The sequence below is a fragment of the Larimichthys crocea genome, chromosome X, assembly GCF_000972845.2.
Source record: "Larimichthys crocea isolate SSNF chromosome X, L_crocea_2.0, whole genome shotgun sequence".
Classification (NCBI taxonomy): domain Eukaryota; kingdom Metazoa; phylum Chordata; class Actinopteri; family Sciaenidae; genus Larimichthys; species Larimichthys crocea.
This window is the reverse complement of record NC_040020.1, coordinates 39,829,691-39,842,137: the sequence shown is the minus strand read 5'-3', so window position 1 is coordinate 39,842,137 and position 12,447 is coordinate 39,829,691. Positions and strand designations below refer to the sequence as shown.

At 41.2% G+C, this 12,447-nt stretch overlaps 1 pseudogene; it reads left to right on the top strand.

Annotated features, from left to right (window-relative positions):
* Positions 1-4,338: 4,338 nt before the first annotated feature.
* On the top strand, positions 4,339-12,009 carry LOC104927358 (proliferating cell nuclear antigen pseudogene; annotated as a pseudogene).
* The last annotated feature ends 438 nt before the right edge of the window (positions 12,010-12,447 follow it).

The window sequence follows — 12,447 nt, the reverse complement described above, 5'->3', positions numbered from 1 at the left end:
ACGGGAGGCTATGAGAGAGAGAGGACAAGAGAGAAAAGAGAGAGATAGAGAGAGGAGGAGAGGGAGATTAAACTTTCATGAGGCACAGGGCTGGTGTGGGCAACCACAATGAAAATGCAAAGATTGAACTTTTCTCCAGGACTAAGGGTGGGGTGAGAGGAAAGACAGCCGGGAGGCGTGCGGATGGGGGGAAGGAGAGGCAGGTGAGGGGCTGAGGGAGGCAGGGAGTGAAGATAGCCCCTGGATGTGAGGAGGGATGAAGTAGAAAGGGTTTATCGCTGGAATTCTAATCCCGCTGTATCTCTTTTTTTTTCCACCCTCTTGCATTGTTTACCCGCCTTTAATCTCCTCCTGTCTTTATTCCCTATCGGCTTCATTTTTTTCATTTATTTTAACCACTATCTCATTTGAACCTCCTATTCTATTATTCTACATCTTCACCAACGCCGCACCATCCTCCCGGATGTGGTGGGTGCAGGAAGAAGAACTCTGACCACAGGTTTCGGGGAAGTGTCAAGAGACCGGGGCTGGTAGGTGGCAAATGCCTGGGTGGTACCTTGGAGGATGTCTAAGTCCCCAGAATGTCTTCCAGTCCTCTATTGTATCTGTACACACACACACACACACATACATACACACATACACACTCACATACACACACACACAAGTGCACCGGCTCCACTGTTCTCATCTTGTCTCCCTCTTCCAGGAAATGTGCGGTGCCGTGTTATGATCGATGGGTTGCGTTCAGAGACGGAGCAGCCCCCACTGTTTGTTTGTCTCTGTTACGCATGGCTGCAATATGACAGCTGGGACCAATGCATGGTTTTGAGTCTGTCTGGCACGAAAAGTTGGGCTCCTTTGGTTTAACTCGCCTTTTGTTCCAAAGAAAGAAAGAGAAGACAGTTTCAGAGTGTCACATGGCTCACATATGAATACCCTTTGGTAAACCATATTCACTCTGGGCACTTGAGGAATTTTGAATATTACATGCTGCTGCTGCTGCTGCTAGAATTTATGTCCTTCCAAGCTTGATTATGCAGCACAAGAAATCAGAGCAATGTTAGCTTTGCAAGTATGTGTGTGTATCTAGGATGTTTGCCATCAGACGGAGTCTGTTTGAGGACGGAGAAGAACGAACGGCAGAACATGTGTGTTTAGTATGTGTGTGAGGATATGAGCGCTTTAAATTATTGTTCATCTCTGTGTGTTCTATCATCTCCTGTGTATACGTATAGTACATGCTAATCCGTGCTGTGTGTGTGTGTGTGTGTGTGTGTGTGTGTGTGTGTGTGTGTGTGTGTGTGTCCTGCCAAAGCATAAAAACAGAGTAATCAGCAAAACATGAGGAGATGTGTTTTCGATCTGGAATCCAACTCAGGAAATGAAAAGGGTCTTATATGAATTCATCTGATAATGAATTCCGGTTTTCTAACCTAAAAATAAATTTAGCATTTCCTGATCTTGACTGATGATGTACTGATTCCCTAATTACCATTATCTTGGCATGATGCATTGGAAATTAACCAAAACTACACTGATAAAAGTCCACACTGTACTACAACAAGCAACATGTCCTGTGTAATCTAGTACCAGGGGCAGTTTTCTCTGCCCAATTTGTGAGGAAGAGTGATCAAAAAACATTTTTAATACCTGCCTCACTGGTGACATTTGAATAGTAATCAACATTTTGTGGTCAAGGCATGATATGCTTTTCAAGTTGTTGTTTGAGGAGGTGTTCCACTTAAAGCACACATTTTTGGGTGAAAACACTGCATCCTTTGAAAACTATGACACTAATTATACTTATTCTTATCACAGAGTTTTTGTTCCGCTCCTTAACTTGGATCAAATTCTCCAAAATGAGTTTCAGTGTTTTTTTTTTTTTTTTTTTTTTTTTGATGAAATGAGCCAGTTTTGGCCACCAGGGGACAACATCAATCCATTATCTGTAACCGCTTATCCTCATCAGGGTCATAGTGGGGCTGGAGCCTACCCCAGCTGACTTTGGGCGAGAGGCGGGGTACACCCTGGACAAGTTGCCAGCTCATCACACAGCACATACAGACAAACAATCATTCATGGTTGTTCACACCTACAGCCAATGTAGAGTCACCAATTAACCTGTTAAATGCATGTCTTTGGACTGTGGGAAGAAGCTGGGGTACCCGGAGACAACCCACGCAGACACTGGGAGAACATGCAAACTCCACACAGAAAGACCCCAGCCGAGGTTCAAGGAACCTTCTTGCTGTACGGGCAACAGTGCTAACCACTAAAGGCACTACCCTGACATACAGTTATACAGTTGTGTTCTACAGTTGTGTTTCCTGCTGCAAGATGACAACAACTTCAGTGGGTAGATTTTTAAGTGTCTGGAGGAAAATGAGAGACAGTTCCTGGAAAATTTCAAAATCAGTCAAACAACCAGCTTACAGAGGCAAAAGTATTGTCCATCAAGGAAAACGCTATGTCTGGCACAGGCCCAACACCTCATCATCCTGAGAACAACATCCCAGTGAAGCGTGGCGTTAGCAGCGTCATGCTGTGGGGATGTTTTTCATCAGCTGGAACTGGGCAACTGGTCAGAATTGAAGGATGTATGGCACTAAATGCAGAGAAATTCTTGGAGAAAACCTATTTCAGTCGGCCTAAGATTTGAGATTGTTTGAACTGGGAGGTTTACCTTCCAGCAAGACAAAGACCCCAAGCATACTGCTAAAGCAACACTCAAGTGGTTTAAGGATGTGTGGGAATGGCCTAGTCAAAGCCCAGACCTCAATCCAATTAGAATCTCAATTAGACTAATGTACATGACTTACATTTCTGTACAACAGCAGAATCCATCCAACTTGAAGGAGCTGGAGCAGTTTTGCCTTGAAGAATGGGCAAAAATCCTTGTGCCTCGATGAGCCAAGCTTATAGAAACATACCCCAAGAGATTTTCAGCTGTAATTGCTCCAGCCATGGCAAGAACAGTTGAATGCCAAGTGCATCAAGTTGGACATTTGGCCAACTACTTGTGCGTTTACCTACTTGTGTAGTGTACCTACCATGTTGTCAATCATTGCTTTGTGGACGAGCTTTTTTAAGCCTGGAGTTTGGCATTGAAGTTTGGTTTTGTGTGGCCAGAAATGACAATTTTGACAAATGACAACATTTGAACAAGGATGTGAGTGTAATTTGGGATGTTTTGACTGCTCAGTTTTGACTGAACGCAGACTGAACTCAGAATATTAATGCATGTTTTCAAGCTGAGAATATTGATAAATGTTTGATCCGAACTGCGTAGTTTAACAGTTTGATCTGAGTTTTATGAGCCTTTGTTTTCAAGTAAGAAAAACTGGCAGCATGCCTAGTCACAGACTTACTCGTATTACAGCTAAACAGTACACTAAAATATATTTGTGTGAAATAGTATGCACACTCAGACAGACTCTTGATTCATATTTTATCAACAGTGCCTAGTCTGACTGTTTGATCTGAGTTCTGTGAGCCTGCTGTGTTACACTGGATGGACTCGCTGAGAATGACCAATCACAAGTTAGCCATGCTCTGAAGCATACCATGCTTTTTTGTCTATTTTACATTAAATGCGAACATAATTTACTAAATGAACATCATGCTGTATGGAAGACGACTTGAAACTAGCAATTTAACTATAAACTCATAAGGAAACTGTTTACTGAGGTAATTAATCAATGGTAAATGTACTGTACTTATATAGCGCCTTTCTAGTCTTCCGACCACTCAAAGCGCTCTACATATCTCATTCACCCCATTCACACACTGATGGCATTGGCTACCGTGCAAGGTGCCAACTGCTCATCAGTTTAAGGATCTAATTCATACACATTCATACATCGATGGCACAGCCTTCGGGAGCAACTTGGGGTTCAGTATCTTGCCCAAGGACACTTCGGCATGCAGACCGGGGAGCCGGGGGATCGAACCGCCGATCATCTGATTAGTGGACGACACGCTCTACCCGCTCTGCCTGTGAGCCACAGCCGCCCCGGGGTATGCCTCAATGGGGTATGTAGTCACACTCACAGTCTGGTTGTACTGTATATACACCAAGTGGCAACCTCCATGACTGAAGTGCCAAAAACTGCAGTTCCTCAAATATCCATTTGAGGTTGGCTACAGAACAAGTCAATCTTAATAAGCCCTCATATTAAAATGTCACAGCAGAAATAACTGTTTTTGTCTCTAGGCTAATCTCCCTGTTTAAGACAACTGTACTGTAAGACTTAAAGGTATGCATAATTAACAGCATAGCCACTTTGATTGACATCTATGTTTTTGCTGGGTGGCAGAAGAGGCAGAACTGCCAATATGGCGATGGCCAGAGACATTATGGGCTTCCAAATGGCTCTTCAGAAACATACAGGTGACGTCACAGATATGACATCTGTTCGCTATACTGTTAATGATATACACCGCTAGCTAGCTAACAACTACAGCTACACAGTCCATACACTAGCTGTTTATGGCAGTGAATAGCAGTGTAAAAACATTCACAATAATTTTGTCCATATACAGCTTTCTGAACAAACTTTATAACTTTTTTCCTCAAGTACGTACTTTAAACTGTTTTTCGTTTGTTTTTTTATACCTGCAATCAGGACCAAATGTAAAGCTCTGAAGCTGATTATCCTGATGTGCTTGATACACTTCATCAATTCATTTTCTAACTCTCTCACCCGCAGCTTCAGGTCCTCCACTGTCGCCATCAGTCAACAAACTTGTTTTTATTGAATTATTTACAGGTTTTTGGATTAAGAATAGGATTTTTCAAAAGACTTTTGTACTTGTATGTTATAAAGTGAAAGTTAAGCAAGTAAAAAAGACAATGAAAAATGTATCAGACCAACACAGAATAACTGAACATACAGCAGCCTCGCACCGTCTCACCACCACCCGCACCCTTAGAGACATCAAAGGATTTCTCATCACTGTGGGGAAAGTTTTGAAGCTGGTTAAAATTATACAGTTGTTGTATCATCATATCATCATCCTCATGAAACATACAGAGAGAAATGCTGGCTGCCAAGCGGGCTTCATGCTGCTTTCATATAGATAATGTATGAATAGCACAGCACTTCAACTCAACATCCTGTAATATTAAATATTCTCATAATAGTGCCTTCATGTCTTTAAATCTGCATGACAGATGCTGTAATTGTTTTACACATTCACCTCATTAGTTGCATGTAAATTGTATACACACTGTGTACATAACACACATTTAATGCATTTGAATAAGGAATTATAGATGCACAAATTATATTACTATTACATGAGCACATAAACACACCAATACAATACTTATAATATACTAAACAACACATTGGTATGCAGATATAAATAGAAATTACTGTTGGTCATTGTCACTGTACCACTTACTCTATTTTGATGATAAACAACAGTTGTCATACCATTGTTCCAACAACCCAAGAAAACCCCATTCCTGTTGTTTCTAAAAATACTACCCAATGTCACTGACATCATGTACTTCATGTCATGTACCTTAAACATAAGAGTTTTCATCCAGTTATGAAATAGTCTCAGTTTAATACTGATGCCTTTATATGACCTGCGTAAACAAACAATATCATCAGTGAGAAGATCGGCTGGTGCACATATTGTGGATTCGGTCAGATTGGCCTCAAAATCAGTGAAACAAAGCGGTGAAAACGCTGAGGCCCCTAGAAAAAAACTAAAAATGAAGGTTGCTTTTAGGGGCTAACTATGTAACTAACATACTTATTTTACCCCAAATCATGATCTTTCCAAAACCTAACCAAATAATTTTGTCCCCTAAACTGAACAAAACTGTGATCATGTTAACCATTTGTTTATTATGGTTACCATGACAATGAATATCACCTAATTGTTGGTACCATGACACTGGAGGTCCCCTGACAAAGATCACCTGATGTCCGCACATCAAATAGATATTATGGGGCAAAACCCCCCGGGAGGAGTGCATGTTTTTGGAATGCCAGGCTACTGAAGCAGTAGGCTTTTGTAACAAATGGACAAATGGGCTTTTGGTCCAAGGGTACATTTTTTGGACTAATGGGATTTCAGAATAATTTACTATCGGAACAATGGTCCCCAAACAATATATATTTACATTCATTCAAAATACCAGCCCGCAAACATACCCATAAAACAGTCCCAGAATACAACACATATTAACATTTAGTACATATACATGCTTGAACACAAAAAAGTGTACACAAGCTCATAGAGTGTGAATAAAAATACCTGCCTTTTTGTCTGACGCACACACCTGTGTATGCAAATAAATGCTCCTCCCTTGAGACTCTCAGACATAAATACTTACACAGGTACCGGAGTTGCCTGGGGTTTTTCTCTGCACCTTTCGTCTTAACCTTGATGTTCTCTCCAATTCCCACACATCTGCTTAACACGTGTAGCCCTGAGCATTCACTTCCGCCTGACAAGAGAAAAAGGAGAGATGAGGAGAGAGGGAGAGTAGGATTGGGGAGGATCAGGTATCTCCTGAGACTCTGATTGGGATTCAGAAGCACAGCTACCAGTCCTCGTGCCCTGCATCCCTTAGAGATCCACCAGGCCTTCAGAATGTGTTGAGTAATGGACCAGAACTTCAACTACTTCTATGTTCCTTATAGATATCCTTAGTTTCTGTCTGACAGGAGTAAAATGTTTTTTCAGTGAGTAGCATCATGTATAACGATTCTTTGGTTTATTGGTGATTGGTTTGATTTTGCTCAGGTTCACTTAAGTTCATTTTGTTTACAGATGGGGCTTGAATAGCTCTCAACAGTTATGATCCTTAGTGTTTTTAAGGCAAGCAGCAACCTCAATGGCTGTGTAGCGGAGCCAAATATTCAGAAGATCGGTGGTTCGATCCCCGGTCCGATCCCCTCCAGTCTGCACGCCGAAGATTGGGCAAGATACTGAACCCCAAATTGCTGCACCATCGGTGTGTGAATGTGTATGAATGGTTAGCTCTTCAAACTGATGAGCAGTTGGCACCTTGCACAGCAGCCAATGGCATCAGTGTATGAATGTGTGTGAATGGGTGAATGAGATACGCACTGTAAAGCGCTTTGAGTGTTCGGAAGACTAGAAAGGCGCTATATAAGTACAGTCCATTTACCATTCACATGAAAATGCCAAAAAAAACCCTGCACTTCCTTAAACTGACACTTGAGGCTGGCTACAGAATCAGTCCGTCTCCTTAAGTCGGCTAATGTCGGCATAGAATATTGTTAGTGGTATTGTCATCTAAAGTTAAAGCATTTTAACTTTTTTTAATTTAATTGGATGTTACATAGCTCTTTCACACATGAATAAAACATGGTCAGTTTGGACAATCACGAGCCTAAAAATAACTAATTACATAAAATAATAGACACGAAATAACACAACATCACCATAACAACATGTCATGTTTCATTTTGCCATAGTGTCATTCCATCGGATTGTTTTTTTTCATATGGTTCATATGCCTGAATACATATTTGAATGCAGTGTTAAGATGGCTGCTACACTTCCTGTCATGGTTGATGTTGGCCTTTCATCAGTTGGGAAATGAATAGGTAACCTTTTGCAACAAAGCACAAAACAAATACAATTGGGTTTTTTTTATCTGTTTTTTCTTTGACAAATAGTTATCATATTGATGATTAGATCCAGTTTGTGTAAATATTATATTCAAGTCACAGACCTACAAAAAGCTCCTCAAAGACTCGGACATATTGTGTCTGTGTGTTTTAACAGTTTCACAAGTTGCAACTGTATTTCTTTATCCAGGTATAGTATGTAGCCAGAAAATATATATGTTTCAAGTGCTGACACATTGTTTTGTATGAAAATATAAAATATTCGAAAGAAACATCAATACATACCGACATAACTGACAAAGATAGGTCATTTGCCACCAGCTTTGTTTGGACAAAGAGAGAAAAGAAAAGGTACGAGTCTTTGAGGATTCTTGAAATACCTTCGGAACAACGGCGAGTATTGTTGGATGACCTTCTGAGTTCTTCCAAAAAAAAAATTTAGGTATTTATTTTCTGGCAAATCGTACGTTTAGCTCTGTGGTAGATTATTAGCTTTGGCTTCAGTGTCCATGTCACATACTAAAACCTTAGTGTCTTGAATATTAGCTGCTAAACGGCGCTTAGAGAGATATTTATTTCACCCCTGGAAGACATCACAGACCTTAAGAAGCAAACAAGACGGGCAAACATTTCTTATATTTCTGGTCACAGACAGAAGGAGAATCAAAAGGAAATATCTTTGGTTACAGGAAGAACAAACCCTGAGTATTTCTGCCACAGTGTATGTGTGTGTGCTATGTGTGTATGGAGGGGGTGTTATTGCTGAGGGCAGAAAATCAAAGGGAAGAGAAAACAATACAGACTATTCTCTCCATCCACTCCCTTGGTGGTTCTCAGAGACCAGCTTCTCTGCAGAGGTACACTGCCTTCTCATATTATTTTCTTCCTCATCTGGTTCTTCTTTGCTATCTCTATATTTTCTTGTTTTTCACATATGTTGTATGTACCATGTTTCCTGAGTTTTCTGCTTTGTCACTGTCTCTGTAATCCCTCTTTCTTTCAGTCCCTCTGGAGAAAGCTGAACCTGACTGCGCTTACTCAGGGGTTTGTAGCATTAAGAGAAGGCTGCTTGTGCCTGTAACTTAAAACGGTGCCTAAAGTGAAGGAAATTAATAGTGACATGCCCTCAACACACACACACACACACACACACACACACACACACACACACACATTTTCCACAACTCATTTAAAGCATGCACATTCAAGTCATTCCTCCCTTGTAACAACACATCCTCAGATAGATGTCCCTACTCTCAAACCACTTCACCCCAACTCCCAGCCCGGATAAACAGTGCTTGTCATCTTGTTAAATATCCTCTGTTCCTCTTTGTTTCCCGTCTGACTTTGACTGAGTCCTCACTCCATCATTCTCCCACTCCATCAGCGTGATGTGACTTTTAAAAGAAAAAAAGAAGAGCAGGAGGAGGGGAGGTACTCATGGACAGACTGCTTCCTGTCCAACCATTTGTGGCTTCCATTAGCCCAGCCCATGCTGCCTCGCTGGTTTCACACTACATTTCCCTTCATTCACTTTAACACTCCATTGGGTCTCAAAAAGAAAGGGGTGGGGTGTAATTGTATTTTGAGTGATGTTTGTGTCATTACCTTGTTTCAAAGTCAGCGACAACAACAACAATTTAGCAATGTGCGCTCAGCCTGCCTTAAAAGTCGCAGCTGGCAATTTGGAGTGGAGATGGTCTCAACCAAAGAATAAAGAGTGTGGGTCACTTTCCTCTCAAGTAAATTTAAGTTGAAGTGAAAACTGAATTCTCATTTTTTGTGTGAAGAAACTATGCTGTCTTAGATTATGAGTTAAAACTGATGGACCTGGATGTGGAGCAGCTATTCCAGAGTACAGCTGTGTGGTGCAGATGCCCTAGGGAGAGTTTGTCCGTATCTGTCGCGACCTGTCCCAGATCGGTGACACCATCGTGATCTCCTGCACAAGGACAGAGTCAGATTCTCGGCCACCAGCTGGGCATCAACATCAAGCTGTCTCAGACCAGAGACAAAGAGGACGAGGCAGTTACCGCTGAGATGAATGAATCTGTCCAGCTAAAGCTTGCCCTTAACTACCCGAACATCCTCACCAAGGCCACGTCTCTGTCCAAGACCATCCACATAGCCCACATAGCTTTGAGTGTACCGTTAGTGATTAAGTTAATGTCTGATATTGATATTGAATTTGTTGTGTTCATCCAACATTATAGAAGGGTAGTCTCTTTTTCGGGATTCAAGCCCGTGACCACAGCATGCCGTACGTTAACGCATGATTCAGATCAGCAGTATGGTGTAGCCACTGACAAAGATAGACAACATGACAGCTCCCCAAAAGTGCAACCAATTTTGATCAGTCCCTGGTGGCTGGCTGTAGTATAGCTCATAAAATCCACCGCCTCTGTGTTAGCAGATGGGACATGGGCCATGTGAAACATATTTTTAAGGTTTCTGTCATTTTGGTTTCTTCTCATTATCCTGATGCATGTTCAAGAGTGAACGTTTGGTTTTAATGAGTTATTTGATGCTATAAAAAGGGAGTTTCATGTCATGATGTATAGCTTAGCCCTGCTTGTGAGACTGCCACGTCAACCCAACCCAGATCACTACCGTGGAGACTACTTTGGAAGATGATGGCAGCTGTAGCCCAGATATTTTGGCTTTATTTCTTTATAGTGGGGGGAAGTAGAGGCTCACCATCCATATGAATATACGTCACTGCATACATACATGCATACATACATAACAGACTATCTGCGACAAGCAACTTTGCCCTCGAGAACACAAATGTCTGGTGTGTTTTCACTGAAAAATATTGAATCATTTTAATGTCTTCTTTTTGGTAATTAAAAAGTCTGACAACATTTACAACAAACAATGTGGATTTATAAATTAACAAAACTGAATTTTAATTTCACTTTGACTTTAAGGTTTACATGACAACGCTGTCGTGGTGTTTCATAGAAATAAGAAAAGATTAAAAAATAACAGACATTTCATTAATTAAAGATGATATGTCAGCTGTCTAGTCAGCAAATTACATTTTATATTTCTCAATTTGTGATCTTCTGATTTGTCCACAGTGTTAGTGCAAAAGTGCATTAATACTCTCTGCAAAAGAGAAGATTTTTTCTCAATTGTTACAGCAGTCTTTGCACTCTTTATTTTTTTTTTTTTGTAGCCTACATCAGAGGTTTTTCAAAGTGGGAGGCAGGCATTCCCAGGAGGGCTCCAAACAGTTTCAGTTTGGAAGTGAAAAAAATATTACATTAGTTATGTAAAGGAGATCACATAGAATAGCTTAAATGTGTGTGATTTGGTTAAAGACATTCAAAGAGTACTTTTGAGGAATTGCAGGTTTTTTTTCCACTTTACCAGACTCAGAATTTAATAAATGCCACAGGGTAGAGCTTTTTATGTATTCGGTGTAGTCTGGAGTTCAGCAATCAGCAATATAAGTCTACCTTGGCTCAAGTGTTTAAGGGATCAAAAAACATAATCCCATAGGCATAAAGTAGGGGGTTCCTCATTTTGTCTCACACTTTGAAAACCTTTGGGCTACATGAGTGTGTGTGAATACTTTTAATCTGTTCTACTTGAATGCTGCAGTTGTTTTGCCCCTTGTGATCAATGCCATCATTTGGCTTCTTGTTACAATGGTGATCTGAATTTGTTCTACTACTGCTCCTATTATAGATTTCTCTGATGTTACAGTGTGATTCCCTTTTGGCATGATGTGATGCACAACATTTTAATGGCTGTGTCAGAGCTAGACTTCATTTATAAGCCAAGCAGACTCCAACAGTTACATAAACACAGCTGTTGTTTGTTTATGTTTACAAAGGCTCGCAAGTGCAAATTGTTCCTCAGTTTCAGATTCAAAAGATAATAAAATTATGTGCTCAATTTCTATTCCAAAAAGCTGCGGAGCGCTGACCAGAAATAGACTTCTGTCTGTCAGATTAATGAGGGAGTTATTTGCCAAGGCAAGAGATGCTCAGCTGGACTGACTCATCAAATAACCGTATTTCAACCCAAAACACAGCTTTGGTTCATGCTGTCAAAAAGTCAAGAATCTCCGTATGCTTTTTATGTCCTCTGTTGCCGAGTTGCAGGAATTGGCATCCTGAAGCGTCGCAGTGACCTGGCACTCAGCCTCATTACAGTCCTCATCCACGCACACGCCCTTCAGCCTGCAACAGGTATACACGAGCACATGTGTGTATGCATTTACATGGTTTTGCTGTTCTGTGCTATGCAAACCTGCTCAGACAACAGGACCAGCCGTGTCCAGAGGCTATTGGCTAAGGACAGAAGGACCTTGACAGCGCCGAATCTGTATAAGGATGCCTCCACCCACACGGACTCGACCTTTCTCAGCACGTGACTGCGCCCATAGCATAGAATTAGATTTAAAAAAAAAGGCTTTGGGAGAATTTCCTGAAATGTAGACAGCTCACCAATGTGCTGTCTCAAAAATATGTTGGGCGTTTTAGTATCGACAGGAGGCGAGTCAAATTTCTACACCGAAATAAAAAGACTGAGATAAAATGAAAGACAGGCAAGCTTAATTGAGTGACAGGACGGAGAACAAGATAGCAGCATGACAGTAGCACAGAGATAGCAGAGAGAGAGAGAGATAAAAAAAAAAAAGGAGAGAGCTAGAGAGATGTGGGCAGGCAGCCAGCGGTGGATCTGGAGGGAAGCTGGGATTGCTGGTGGTTGAACAGCACGTCAAGCAGCTGGTCAGTCTGCGCCATTTGCTATATTGGCCTTAAAGCACTGCTGAGATGAAAGCCTTTCACAACCCCAACGCTTACACACA